Here is a 15,252-nt window from a genome sequence, read left to right on the forward strand (position 1 = left end):
TAAACCAATTTAGCTTAATAATATTTTGGAGCAAATTGAATCTCTGTTTGTATGCCTTTGAGATCGCAGGAATGCTTTTCACTATAAGAATCGAGTAGAGGCTAATACGGGCGAACATGAATCCATGACTCACTTCATACCATCATCCCCGATCCTCCTTTCGTGGTTCCGAACCATATGGAGTTAGTAATCTCATGGATTGTGAATGGGGTGTAATCTTCATGGGTCAATCGTTGTTGCCTATCATTGTCCCTTTATCGTGGTTGCCTTTTATGATCCGTGAAAGGTTTACAAGTTCCTTAAAAACTTGTTGGCGGCTCCCTACTTTCCTTGTCCCTAATCGTTATATCAATTACCACTTCCTATAAGTGCCAAGCATATTCACCACATACTTTCACGTAGGCGCACTTCGAGCGACGCCTCTAGTAGTAAATAAATCAAATTAGAGTTTAAATAAATTCAAACTTATAAAAAGAAATATACTGCGAACAATAACCAACTCTCCACTAAAAATCCCACCACCTTGATGCAAGTCCAAACTATATAAACACCTGTGATGAGTCTGCTCCAAAATATTACAAGTGTAAAGATTGGATCATTACAGGGTCACTGAAAGGCGAAGGCTATGACCAAAGAAACACACACAAAAGCACGCAATCAGCAAAGCTGAGTACATACAAGCTACGAAAAGTAATAAGAAATTCCTAGCATGCTACTAACAATCAATCATCGAATACAATTTAATTAAAAACTCAAACACATGAATCAACTATTTACATTACCAAGACTGCACTAATTAATAATAGGTAAATCATTTCATTTTATTCATTGGATTAATCAATAGATAAGGTTGTCCAACCCATCCTCCATTGGAACATCAATAAAAGAAAAACTCCATGCCTCCTTTCGGAAACATCAATAAACATCCAACGACCACGGGCGCGACTCCGAGACCTTAGTATGAGATCTCACCTAACTCCTAGTTTTGAAAAATATTTGAAATAAGAAACTCGTAGATCAGACGACCTCAAGAAAAGTGCACGACTAATACCCCGTGTACCCCAACCCCTGATTGTCATTACTCTAGATGTGCACCAATCCAGAGTTTTATTGCTCATCCATCTTACACTTTACGTGATTTACAAGTTTAGACTTGGTGATGACTCATATGCAAAACAATACAATCAATCCAATCAAGTAAAGCAAGTTTCCAATTCAATTCTTGATTTATTAGTGACAAACAATATTTATTATTGATTCCTTTAACTACCTCGGTGTATAAAGACCTTGAGTGCATAAAGCACCCCAAAACCTTAACCTTGTCTTATAAGAGTTGAATTCTTCCTTTACTCATTCAATTCCATCTCAATAATCATGATAAAAGTGAAATAAAATAATTCATTCCACATATTCACGTACCTTTGCCTCTAAGATCATCTTGCAAATTAACGCATAAATAATACTTACAAGTTAAATTAATACACAATCCTCATACTTGAATCAAATCCAACCGTCACATCAAACATTAATCACAATTACTACGATACAATTTCAACCAATCCACAAGTTCCTAACATGATTCTAAGTTTTCCAAGTCCTTAAACATGGTCCTAAAGTCAAGGTTTTCGTATCCTTGTACGTACCTTAGGTAAACGAATTGGTTGGCCACCTAACTAACTAGAAATCACCTTCTATAAAGTCCTCTCCTAAACCAAACAATAAGATCTCAATCAATACCCAAGCAATCAAATTTACAGCAATACTAACTTACTTAAAAACCTTCAAAATCCAATTAAACAACACTTTAAAACCTTCCCTGTAGTTAAAATTAAAGGCTTGTATATGGTTCTTTAAATTTTTTTCATAAAAACCTTAAAAAACACTCTTATACATGAAATTACAGCAAGTTTAAAGTTTAATAAAAATTTGAAAATTATTTAAAAACCCCTAATAATCTCCCTTTTTAATGAGTGATTAAACCCTCTTTATAAAACATCAAAAGTAGTACTTAGAAACTATTTCCAGCACTTTAGATTAATTAAAAACCCTTCAAAACTTTTTCAACACATCACTTTTATAATCAATCAAAAGTCTCCTAGGAAATAATCACTTCCTAGAAAACAACCAACAATTAATTTTACTAACCCAAGTAATTTCCAACAATATAATATGATGAAAAACATCTTAAAACTTCAATAAAAACATATATTTATGCTTAATTAACTTTAAACATAATTAATTTTATTAATCAAACTCAAGGATAAAATTTTAAGTATAAAAAAACCTCGTTAAAAATAAAAAAAACTACCCGAAAATCATATTTAGAGGCTTAATTTGGTCACGAGAGGGTGGTGCTCGTTGTTTCCACATGGAAAACACTACTTTTTATCAAAATCGGATGAGTTTAGAACCTGATCGAGATTAAAATGGGATTAATATAAACGAACGAAAATCTAAAAATTAAAATACGAATTTACGTGTTCAAAATAATATGGAATTACAATCTACCCTTCTGAAAAGAAGTTTCGTCCCCGAAACTTAATCCAAAAACCATATATCTCCAAAACTATTCAAACTTTTGCGTTTTATTTTGCTGGAACTTGCTTGATCCTCAACATGTATACTCAACAAACTGAACTTTATACTCAATAAACTCGTAGTTGACCAAAGTTTACATAATTTAATTGTAATTTAAACACAATAATAATGTATAATAATAAGCAAAATCATGCAAATTTAAGTAATAAATAGCATAAATGAGGTAAAAGCGCGGAATTACATTGCATTCTACCCCTCTTAAAGAAAAGAGTTACGCCCTCGTAACTCACCTCAATAACATCATTAGGCACTTCTCTTTCATCTCTTCTTTATGCAATGATTTATTCTCAACTTGCTTCTCTATAATTATCTCAAATATAAATAGTTCAATTCACATGGCATTCAATAATCCCTTTAGCTCTCCTGGGCTAACAGCGTAAGGCTCTTATGATCCGTAAAGATCTTACAAGTAACATTGTTTAGATAATGTCTGCGAATGAATCTCCAATATATTCGCAATCTCGAGATCATGGTAGGGTAATTGGTCTTATAAGATTTGCCTTAGCAAGAAACATTATCATTTTTCCATTTTGTTGCAACACACACCCATTAAGTATAAACTTCAAGTCCACCACTCCCATTAGGCAAGACTAAAACAAGTGTAATGGTTATCCTATGTTCTTTAAGAGTTTAAAAGGCTTGTGTACACTTCTCATCTTATTCAAGCTAACTCTCCTTTATCAAGGTAGTTTCACTAGCAATCCTCAAAAGTCCTTCACAGACCTCAATAACATCTAATCCTAATAAACTCCTTATATCGGTCACATCGTTAAGTATAGGCCACAAACTCACTGCTTGAATCTTAAAATCAAAATACTAATTATTATTATTTTTTTACGTAATGTCCCAAAATGTAACTTTCTGTCATTAATAAAACTCACACTTCGAAAACTTAGTGTATTACGAGTCGTCCCTAAAAGTTGTCAACAGAACCCTCAAATTTCCATTATGATCATCCTCACTCCTCAAGTATAGCAAGATATCATTAATTAAACCACAAATTTATCGAATTATTGTACTCATGGAACACTCGATTCGTTAAATTCATAATGATTTCTAATACATTAATTAACCCAAAAGGCCTCATTCATATTTCCACATTTATGAATCCATGGGCTCCTCAAAATTTTCTATCACAAAATCGATTGATAAGACTTCTCTCCAACTTGGTTTTCCAATTCTCCCAACGAAAGTCAACTATCTCACGAATCGTATCTCTATTCTCTTTCCACCTTTGCTCCTCAAATTCTCATGGCAATTAAAAGCAACAAAAACTCATCTTTCACTACCTAGTTCTACATAAAAGCAGAGTCTCCACTCTCCTTAAAGTATGGCAGCTTGACCAAAGCAAAATTCATACACTCCTCTTGCGTAGTTTATCATCACCAAATCTTTCATCAATTCTCCAAGTATATTCCTAATTTGATCATAAGGTTTCTCAAATAAACACTCAATGGTTGCAAAAATTAAAGAAGATATCAAATAATAAAAATATAGACCTTACCAATAACCCAAAGCACCAAGTAAATTAGATAATTCAATAAGCATAAACAAATAGTCACATAATTACATGCTTCATATAATGATCATCCATATATACATATTACATTGCACAAATTAATCTATATTGTATTCTTTGAACCTTACACATGATTCTAGGTGATCACAACACCCAAATTTGCATGATTATATAAAACATATACAACTAAATATAACTTGCATAATCACTACTGTAGACACCCATTTGTGTCTCCCCAAAACCAAACCCAGTGATGAATACCTTTCGCGTCGAACCATAATCGAATGAAGTGAAAGTGTGAAAGGTCAAGTGTTGCGGTTAGTTTTTATTAAAAATCTTTCGTTCTGTTTTAGAAAACCAACTCTATTTTATGAAAATAGCCAATCATGACTATTTTGGTCCATGATAAGGGTCAAATAATAGTGTAGTTGGATGGGGCTTGCAAAGATCTTTGCAACGATATATTATAAGCCCAATTCCGATAAATAATGAGGAAGTTATGGCCAAAATACTAAACTGGGCCCGGTTTGTTCTTTACATGCGGCCCAATGATGTAGAGGAGGGCCCAATGTTAATTATTATTCCTAAAATTACTAGGATTAATTATAGTCTTCTAGAATTCTCTAGAAGTTTCTTTTAAATCCTAATAGATTTAGAATTAATAACTATATTTTGATAAGTTTTATTTGGAATAAAATATTATTTTATTTAAAGTACGATTTCAGCTTTTGTACGGACTCCACAAATCAATTTTGATTATCAATTGGAATCCGCATGGAAAGCTCGTGAAAACCAGGCTGTCGCTACACGACAAGCCTTGTCGCCACTCAACAGAGCTTGTCGCCCAGCGACAAGGTGGTTTTGCGGCGACAGTTTGGAGTTTTATTCCTTATCAAATTCTACCTATTTCCGGACTATTTCTTATAAATAGGGTCCTGAACCTCCGTTTTTATTCATTCACAATCATCAAATCTCATCAAGGCTTACTTGATATTCTCTCTCTCTTTCTAAACTAGCTTTTTACAAAAACAATTCCGCACACACAAGTTCTAGAAACACCTAGCCAAGTTCGAAGTTGCCTTCGCCCTAGACGTGAAAGGTTTATACTTTTCTGAGGGTTTGGTCCCAAATCCAGTCTAAACTTTCTAACTTTCTCTTTCAATTATTTAATTTAATTATTTGATTTTAATATTTTCATTGAAGTTTAATAACGCATGTATTTTGTTATTAGAAAGAGGTACGAGGCTTCGAAGTAAGTAAATTAGCTTACTCCCTATTTTATTTCAATGTAGAAAGCATGCTTATATTCGTTTAATTCCTAGTGTCATGTTAGGATGTTTTTAATGCTTTCTAGAATCATGTTTAGGGTGCCTCTTATGCTTTCTAATATCATATTGATATCATGTTAGTATCATGTTAGGTTTAAAGCTTTGATCTTTGATGTTTAGTAACATGCTAGGGTTTGTTATTAATCTTGTTAGTATCATGGCTAGAATCTTTCTATTATTATTATGCTTTATTAATATGATGATAATTATTATTATTATTATCATGTTGCTTGATATTATTTATTATTGTTATTGCTTGATCACGCCTTTTATGCATGTATAAAGGGAATTTGTACTTGAAATCACGCTTAATAAGATAATTAATAATTTTGTTTAGGCTAATATGATTTTAATTCAAGTGATCGTCAATAATAGTTTTGTTTCCGCATTATTATTCAACTAACATAGATTAAACAGGTTTAGGATTAATATAATGTTTGCATGTTAGTCAAAAAGCGCACATGAATACGAGTAGAATAAAGTAGAGGCCTATTTTATAGGGCGGGTCCTTTCTTTTGTAGATTGAATTCGTACCCTCATTCCCGAACCCTATTTGGTTCAAGAACTTTTGGAGTTGACGATCTCATGGATCGTTAAGCGGTGTAACCTTCACCTTGTGAACGGTTTACAAGTTCCTAAAACTTGTTGGCGACTCTTTTTCTCTAGCTTCTTTCCCTTTGGATGCCACCATGCTTAAGTGTATAATCACAATGGGGTTCAAGCTTGGAGTTATAATGCTTGAAATATTCCCTACAGTTTTTGGCGACTCCACTGGGGAGGATTTCTATTTTAATTCCTGAAATTTATTTCGGCAATGATTTAGAATGAGCAGATGAGACTCGGAAAGTTCTAAGTATTTCATGTGCGTAATTTTGATTAACATTATTGTCATATGCATAAAAAAAAGGTCCTCATTGGATAGACCATCCAAAATAAGTAAAAAACATAGGATTTTTACATGTAGGAAATTTGATAAATATCTTTCACAACTAGAATTGAAATAATACTGCGAAATCTGGAAAATTATAAAAACACAGATACCTGCTGAGGCATGTAGAACTAGCGTCTAGAAAACAGTGCGTGTTGCCTATAAAGAGCTTCTGTCGCCTAGAGACAGTTCTGTCGCTTGGCGACAGGGGTACTTTTGCGGCGACAGTCCCTGTAGTCTGGCGCCAAGTTTTTCCAATACCGAGCCAGAACTCTGCCTTCTTGTTTTGACCATTTCTAGCACTTTTGGCTCAATTCTACTTCCTGATTGACTTTTTCTCTCTTTTCTGAAACTCATTTGTGTTCTACATATGGACATAAACCTCTGGGGGTTCACGCTCCATCTACCCAATCGAACGCTTATGGCAACGACGGGTACATCCGAATTTGTGAATCCACCAAACCGTGGAAGCAAGTTTTTAACTTGCGAGGTCCCATCCATACGCACCAACCCTTCCAAAGGTAAGGCTTATGCGCGATGCATCCGGACTCATAATCACGGACCCTCTTTGACTCAACCCATATCCTTGAACTTTAGAGAACTAGAGCCATGGTTAGGTTGCAAATTCATTGTATCATATTGTGACTACTTGACTACTTGTGCATCTCTTGCTTGTGTATAGCTTATATGAGACTAAACTAACCGTTTGGTTTGACTTGTGTTTGTAAATAAGTCTTAATAAACTAACGAATGACTAAAGGAATTTGTTTAATTAATTAATTAATTAATTTGAACTAATGAATAAGCCTAAAATTGAGTCATAGTTTCTTTTAGTCAACCCGGAGTTTTATTCTCGTGTACTGCACAAGCGTCGACTTGTTTTGGTCATACCCGGAGTTCTAGGAAGAACTACGAGTCTTACAACCTATGTATATGTAGCCCCGAGTTTTATCTTTAATTTGGCGTTGGTTTAGTCCCAATCAGAGTCACAGATCAAAAGTTATGACTAAAATACCACAGCCTGTCCAGTTTAATGCATATATGTGAGGTCTTAATTTAGTCTTTGCTTGAGTCTAGTCACATAGTCTAGCCACATGGTCATGACACAAGTCTTAACATGTCATATACACCCACAAGTCCTCACACACACTGTGAATATGTCACCATCACCATATCTTAGGTCCATGCATGAATCGTCTTTCGGTCATTTGAGTTGGGGGTCCATTCTATTCCTATTTCTTCCATATCTCTCCATCCACATCATCTTTCCACTCTCTACATGTTTTCTCCATACATATTATTCCCATCATTCTTCCATGATCTTTCTCCATCTATGCATGTTGAATCGAGTTCGAGTCATGTGATTGACAATTATAAAAAAGAGTAATGATGAGACAAAATACAAGGCGAGCTTCAACGACAAGATTTCATACATGACCCCTTTTTCTATTTCTTTTTCATCCCTTTCCCCAACAAGTCCAGCATAGGCACCCTTTATTTTTCTTAGATTTATTTTGTAGGTTTTTTTTTTCTATTTTCCCCTTTAATAAAATGAGCATTTTATTTTCTTGCATATGATCATTGCATTGCAAAAAAAAAAAAAAAAAATATCATCATTGTCAGACTAACCCATGATTAAAGGCACCTCTTGTAGCCATGTTATACCTTTCACCCTTCAAATATATACAATCCCTTCTTGATAAACTACTTTGAACCTCGTCTAACAATAGACCTTTATTTCTTTCCTCAACCCTCATTTACTTGACCTTGAGATAGGGATGGTGTGCAACATATGCAATGTACAAAGAAAAAAAGCTTGAGTGATCTCAAAAGAATAAAATAAAAATAAGTAAATAATTTAAAGTGTACAAAAGGGCAAGTGTTCCAATGTCTTTGATATAAAAATATCTTTGATAAGAACACGTCTCAGAATGCGTTTCCTATCGAGTGCTCGGTACCGTGCCTGAGAAACATGAATGCTAAGTAAGTGATAGACCGCATGATCGGGAATTTGGGATTGCCGACACTTATAAAAATAAATGCAAAAGCAAAAGAGAGAAAAAAATAAACAAAAAAAAAAAAAAAAAAAAAAAGAAAGAGAGCTCAAAGATGAGAAAACATCAAGCATGAAAATATATAGATTTAAAAGCAAGGTTGCACATCTTGGGGGGCTTATCTAGGGTCTTGAGCTTTTATTCCCTTCTTCTCTAACCTTTAGCCTAATCACATTACAACCCTTAAAAAGATCTTTTTGAGGTATACACACACTTGTGCGAGGTTCGACTAGAGCTGCGTTCGGCCTGATTCCTAACGGATACGTAGGCAACCTCACATTGAGGTGCGGTCGTAATAAAATGCATTCATATTCACATTCACACACCCACACCATGATCATATCAAGGGATCTCCAATGTTGTTCCCTATCCACTTAGAGATAGACTTGGGGGCTTGATCCCTACATCATTAGCCTACATAGCCTAAGAGTCATCATTATTTGAATCTTATCAAATAATACTTTCCATACACTTAGCCTTTGCAGCCTAATTTTAGTGTCACTTTCACACACTACACAGATACATGACCACATAGTCCTTCCATTAGGAACCCTTTGTCATGAAGTCTTAACATAACGTTGAAGCATGCTTTGTCATATCAACATCACTCATCACTCATAATCATCATTGTATCAAAGTATGAAGCACTTAGCCTCCGCGCCTAAGTTATCTAAATACTTTCATTATCGAGTCAACTAGGATAGTCTAAGATGTTACAATCCTTGTACTATGAGAGACAACGTTAACGCATTAAGCTTATTCAATATGCACCATCAAACACTTCGATTCTTTTCGCCTCTTTCTTTTTTGGGAGAAAGTCGGTACCCTCCACAAAAATGACGGAAAATTTTTTCTTTTTTGCATTTTCGAGTCGCACATCACACACGAGTAATGTACATTGAGTCAGGTCGTGTCATATCACATTGAGTTGAGTCCAACACATGTGTCAAAACACATTAAGTCACACGAGTCATGAGTCACATGTGTCAATTCACCTTGGTCAACCTCAAGTCAGTCAGTCACATTGAGTCAACCTCAAGTCAGTCAATAAGCCTTAGGTCAACCCTAAGAAACACATCAAGCCTTAGGTCAACCCTAAGAAAAACACCGGCAAATTCTTTTGAATTTTACAGGATACAACCATTCAGCAAAGCTCCTGTTCGCAGCCAATCGAACGGTCTCAACAAACATTCAAGGATCCATTCAAAGCACTTTTGCTAAGAGATGTGTGGGCATCCTATCAAATCTCTTTTGTTCTGAGACACGTGGACATATCATCAAAGCTCTTTTGTTCAGAGACGTGTTGACACATTATCAAGCTCTTTTATTCAGAGACGCGTGGACACATTATCAAGCTCTTTTATTCAGAGACGCGTGGACATATTATCAAAGCTCTTTTTTGTTCAGAGACGCATGGACATATTATCAAGCTCTTTTGTTCAGAGACGCGTGGACATATCATCAAAGCTCTTTTGTTCAGAGACGCGTGGACACATTAAGAAAGCTCTTTGTTCAAAGACGCGTGGACATATTATCAAGCTCCATTGTTCAGAGACGCGTGGACATATTATCAAGATCCATTGTTCAGAGACGCGTGGACATCTCATTATCAAGTTCTATGTTCAGAGACGAGTGAACAATCCTATCAAGCTCCATTGTTCAGAGACGAGTGAACAATCCTTAAGAAAGCTCCATTGTTTAGAGATGAGTGAAAAATCCTCAAAAAAGGCTCCATTGTTTAGAGATGAGTGAACATCAACAACAGCAATATGGCATTCTCTAGCTAGTGGAAGGTCGTCAAAACAAAATGCAGCAACAAAAACGATTACTCCAAGAGACGTGTGCTCAACGGTGCAAGATACGCGTTTCTTAACACTTTTATCTTTTTAAACTAACGCTAGTTTGCAGGTATCGGCATTACAAGAATGGTTTGGGATCGCATAACGTTCTGAATCATTCTCCGTCCCTATCGATACTTTGACTTTTGTTTTCGAAGCATGTGTTTCTCCAAACTCAGACAAAGTGGGGGCTTCTACAGACACCCATTTGTGTCTCCCCAAAACCAAACCCAGTGATGAATACCTTTTGCGTCGAACCATAATCGAATGAAGTGAAAGTGTGAAAGGTCAAGTGTCGCGGTTAGTTTTTATTAATAATCTTTCGTTCTGTTTTAGATAACCAACTCTATTTTATGAAAATAGCCAATACAGACTAGTTTGGTCCATGATAAGGGTCCAATAATAGTGTAGTTTGATGGGGCGTGCAAAGAGCTTTGCAACGATATATTATAAGCCCAAATCCGATAAATAATGAGGAAGTTATGACCAAAATACTAAACTGAGCCCGGTTTGTTCTTTACATGCGGCCCAATGATGTAGATGAGGGCCCAATGTTAATTATTATTCCTAAGATTACTAGGATTAATTATAGTCTTCTAGAATTCTCTAGAAGTTTCTTTTAAATCCTAATAGAGTTAGAATTAATAACTATATTTTGATAAGTTCTATTTGGAATAAAATATTATTTTATTTAAAGTACGATTTCAGCTTTCGTACGGACTCCATAAATCAATTTTGATTATCAATTGGACTCCGCATGGAAAGCTCGTGAAAACCAGGCTGTCGCTACGCGACAAACCTTGTCGCCACTCAACAGAGCTTGTCGCCAAGCGACAAGGTGGTTTTGTGGCGACAGTATGGAGTTTTATTCCTTATCAAATTCTACCTATTTCCGGACTATTTCTTATAAATAGGGTCCTGAACCTCCGTTTTTATTCATTCACAATCATCAAATCTCATCAAGGCTTACTTGATATTCTCTCTCTCTTTCTAAACTAGCTTTTTACAAACACAATTCCGCACAAACAAGATCTAGAAACACCTAGCCAAGTTCAAAGTTGCCTTCGCCCTAGACGTGAAAGGTTTATACTTTTCTGAGGGTTTGGTCCCAAATCCAGTCTAAACTTCCTAACTTTCTATTTCAATTATTTAATTTAATTATTTGATTTTAATATTTTCATTGAAGTTTAATAACGCGTGTATTTTGTTATTAGAAAGAGGTACGAGGCTTTGAAGTAAGTAAATTAGCTTACTCCCTATTTTATTTCAATGTAGAAAGCATGCTTATATTCGTTTAATTCCTAGTGTCATGTTAGAATGTTTTTAATGATTTCTAGAATCATGTTTAGGGTGCCTCTTATGCTTTCTAATATCATATTGATATCATGTTAGTATCATGTTAGGTTTAAAGCTTTGATCTTTGATGTTTAGTAACATGCTAGGGTTTGTTATTAATCTTGTTAGTATCATGCCTAGGATCTTGCTATTATTATTATGCTTTATTAATATGATGATAATTATTATTATTATTATCATGTTGCTTGATATTATTTATTATTGTTATTGCTTGATCACGCCTTTTATGCATGTATAAAGGGAATTTGTACTTGAAATCACGCTTAATAAGATAATTAATAATTTGGTTTTGGCTAATATGATTTTAATTCAAGTGATCGCCAATAATAGTTTTGTTTCCGCATTAATATTCAACCAACATAGATTTAACAGGTTTAGGATTAATATAATGTTTGCATGTTAGTCAAAAAGCGCACATGAATACGAGTAGAATAAAGTAGAGGCCTATTTTATAGGGCGGGTCCTTTCTTTTGTAGATTGGATTCGTACCCTCATCCCCGAACCCTATTTGGTTCAAGACCTTTTGGAGTTGACGATCTCATGGATCGTTAAGGGGTGTAACCTTCACCTTGTGAACGGTTTACAAGTTCCTAAAACTTGTTGGCGACTCTTTTGCTCTAGCTTCTTTCCCTTTGGACGCCACCATGCTTAAGTGTATGATCACAGTGGGGTTCATGCTTGGGGTTATAATGCTTGAAATATTCCCTACAACTACATTAAAAATAAATAGCACCAATAATTAAATTACAATGCACATAGAAATAAATCATCTGTCCTATATGCCCTTCTTAAGACTCCCCAAACCTCACACATAAAATAAAATAAATAATACTAAGGTTGAAAGAATAAAATAAGTATGTAGATTCAACTAATTTCAAAAATAATTAATAACATAGTAATTTATATAAATACATATATTTTATTTAGAATGCTGAATTATTTTAATTAAAATAAAATAATATTTGAAATTTAAAGTTTAATTTTAAATCATGTCATAAAATCCAAAATCATAAGATTTAAAATGTTAAGCGCCTATAAACTTTAAATTGTCTTAAGTGGTAATTAAATAAAACCTAAGCTCCCATATACCACTTTGTAATACCCCAATAATTCTCTCTTAAAACCTATAAATACCTTAAACAAAATCTAAGAGAATTAATGGCGTGCTACCGCCACGTGTTCAAACGTTAAGGCTATATTGAATATTAGGAGCGGAAAAACTAAATCAATTATAAATAAGTTTCAAACCCAACAAATAAAACCAAATTAAGTGATACAAGCTGGAACCATTAAGGCCCTTATTCAAAACCCAACAAAAGTAGTAAATTAATAAAATCAGAGTTTAAATAAATTCAAACTTATAAAAAGAAATATATTGCGAACAATAACCAACTTTCCATTCAAAATCCCACAACCTTGATGCAAGTCCAAACTATATAAACACCTGTGATGAGTCTGCTCCCCAATATTACAAGTGTAAAGATTGGATTATTGCAGGGTCATTGAAAGGCGAAGGCCATGACCAAAGAAACACACACAAAAGCACGCAATCAGCAAAGCTAAGTACATACAAGCTACGAAAAGTAATAAGAAATTCCTAGTATGCTACTAACAATCAATAATCGAATACAATTTAATTATAAACTCAAACACATGAATCAACTATTTACATTACCAAGACTGTACTAATTAATAATAGGTAAATCATTTCATTTTATTCATTGGATTAAGCAATAGACAAGGTTGTCCAACCCATGCTCCATTGGAACATCAATAAAAGAAAAACTCCATGCCTCCTTTCGGAAACATCAATAAACATCCAACGACCATGGGCGTGACTCCGTGACCTTAGTATGAGATCTCACCTAACTCCTAGTTTTGAAAAATATTTGAAATAAGAGACTAGTAGATCAGACGGCCTCGAGAAAAGTGCACGGCTAATACCCCGTGTACCCCAACCCCTGATTGTCATTACTCTAGATGTGCACCAATCCAGAGTTTTTTTGCTCATCCATCTTGCACTTTACGTGATTTACAAGTTTAGACTTGGTGATGACTCATATGCAAAACAATACAATCAATCCAATCAAGTAAAGCAAGTTTCCAATTCAATTCTTGATTTATTAGTGAAAAACAATATTTATTATTGATTCCCTTAACTACCTCGGTGTATAAACACCTTGAGTGCATAAGCACCCCAAAACCTTAACCTCGTCTTATAAGACTTGAATTCTTCCTTTACTCATTCCATCTCAATAATCATGATAAAAGTAAAATAAAATAATTCATTCCACATATTCACGTACCTTTGCCACTAAGCTCATCTTGAAAATTAACGCATAAATAATACTTACAAGTTAAATTAATACACAATCCTCATACTTGAATCAAATCCAACCGTCACATCAAACATTAATCACAATTACTACCATACAATTTCAACCAATCCACAAGTTCCTAACATGATTCTAAGTTTTCCAAGTCCGTAAACATGCTCCTTAAGTCAAGGTTTTTGTATCCTTGTACGTACCTTTAGTAAACGAATTGGTTGGCCACTTAACCAACTAGAAATCACCTTCTATAAAGTCCTCTCCTAAACCAAACAATAAGATCTTAATCAATACCCAAGCAATCAAATTTACAGCAATACTAACTTACTTAAAAACCTTCAAAAATCCAATTAAACAACACTTTAAAACCTTCCCTGTAGTTTATATTAAAGGCTTGTATATGGTTCTTAAAATTTTTTTCATAAAAACCTTAAAAAAAACACTCTTATACATGAAATTACAGCATGTTTAAAGTTTAATAAAAATCTGAAAATTATTTAAAAACCCCTAATAATCTCCCTTTTTAATGGGTGATTAAAGCCTCTTTATAAAACATCAAAAGTTGTACTTAGAAACTATTTCTAGCACTTTAGATTAATTAAAAATCCTTCAAAACTTTATCAACACATCACTTTTATACTCAATTAAAAGTCTCCTAGGAAATAATCACTTCCTAGAAAACAACCAACAATTAATTTTACTAACCCAAGTAATTTCCAACAATATAATGTGATGAAAAACCTCTTAAAACTTCAATAAAAACATATATTTATGCTTAATTAACTTTAAATATAATTAATTTTATTAACCAAACTCAAGGATAAAATTTTAAGTATAAAAAAAACCTCACTAAAAATAAAAAAATTGCCCGAAAATCATATTTAGAGGCTGAAATTGGCCATGAGGGGGTGGTGCTCGTTGTTTCCACATGAAAACACTACTTTTTATCAAAATCGGATGAGTTCAGAACCTGATCGGGATTAAAACGGGATTAATATTAACGAACGAAAATCTAAAAATTAAAATACGAATTTACGTGTTCAAAATAATCTGGAATTAAGTTAAACTAATCATTAGTTATAATCACCAAAATTTCAAAACATTATTACTATAAAAGCCCTATATCAATTGTTCATAAAACCCCTAAAATCATGATTTACAATAATTTAAATCCCTAGGTTCGTTATAAAATTTACAAAATCTGAATATTATGACATTTATAAAATCTGAAATTATAAAGTTTAATCATCAAAATACAATTTGATACTAATTAAATTAATTTCAAACAATAAAATGAAAAC

This window comes from Chenopodium album, chromosome 6 (genome assembly GCF_948465745.1).
Source record: "Chenopodium album chromosome 6, dcCheAlbu1.1, whole genome shotgun sequence".
In the NCBI taxonomy this organism is placed as follows: domain Eukaryota; kingdom Viridiplantae; phylum Streptophyta; class Magnoliopsida; order Caryophyllales; family Amaranthaceae; genus Chenopodium; species Chenopodium album.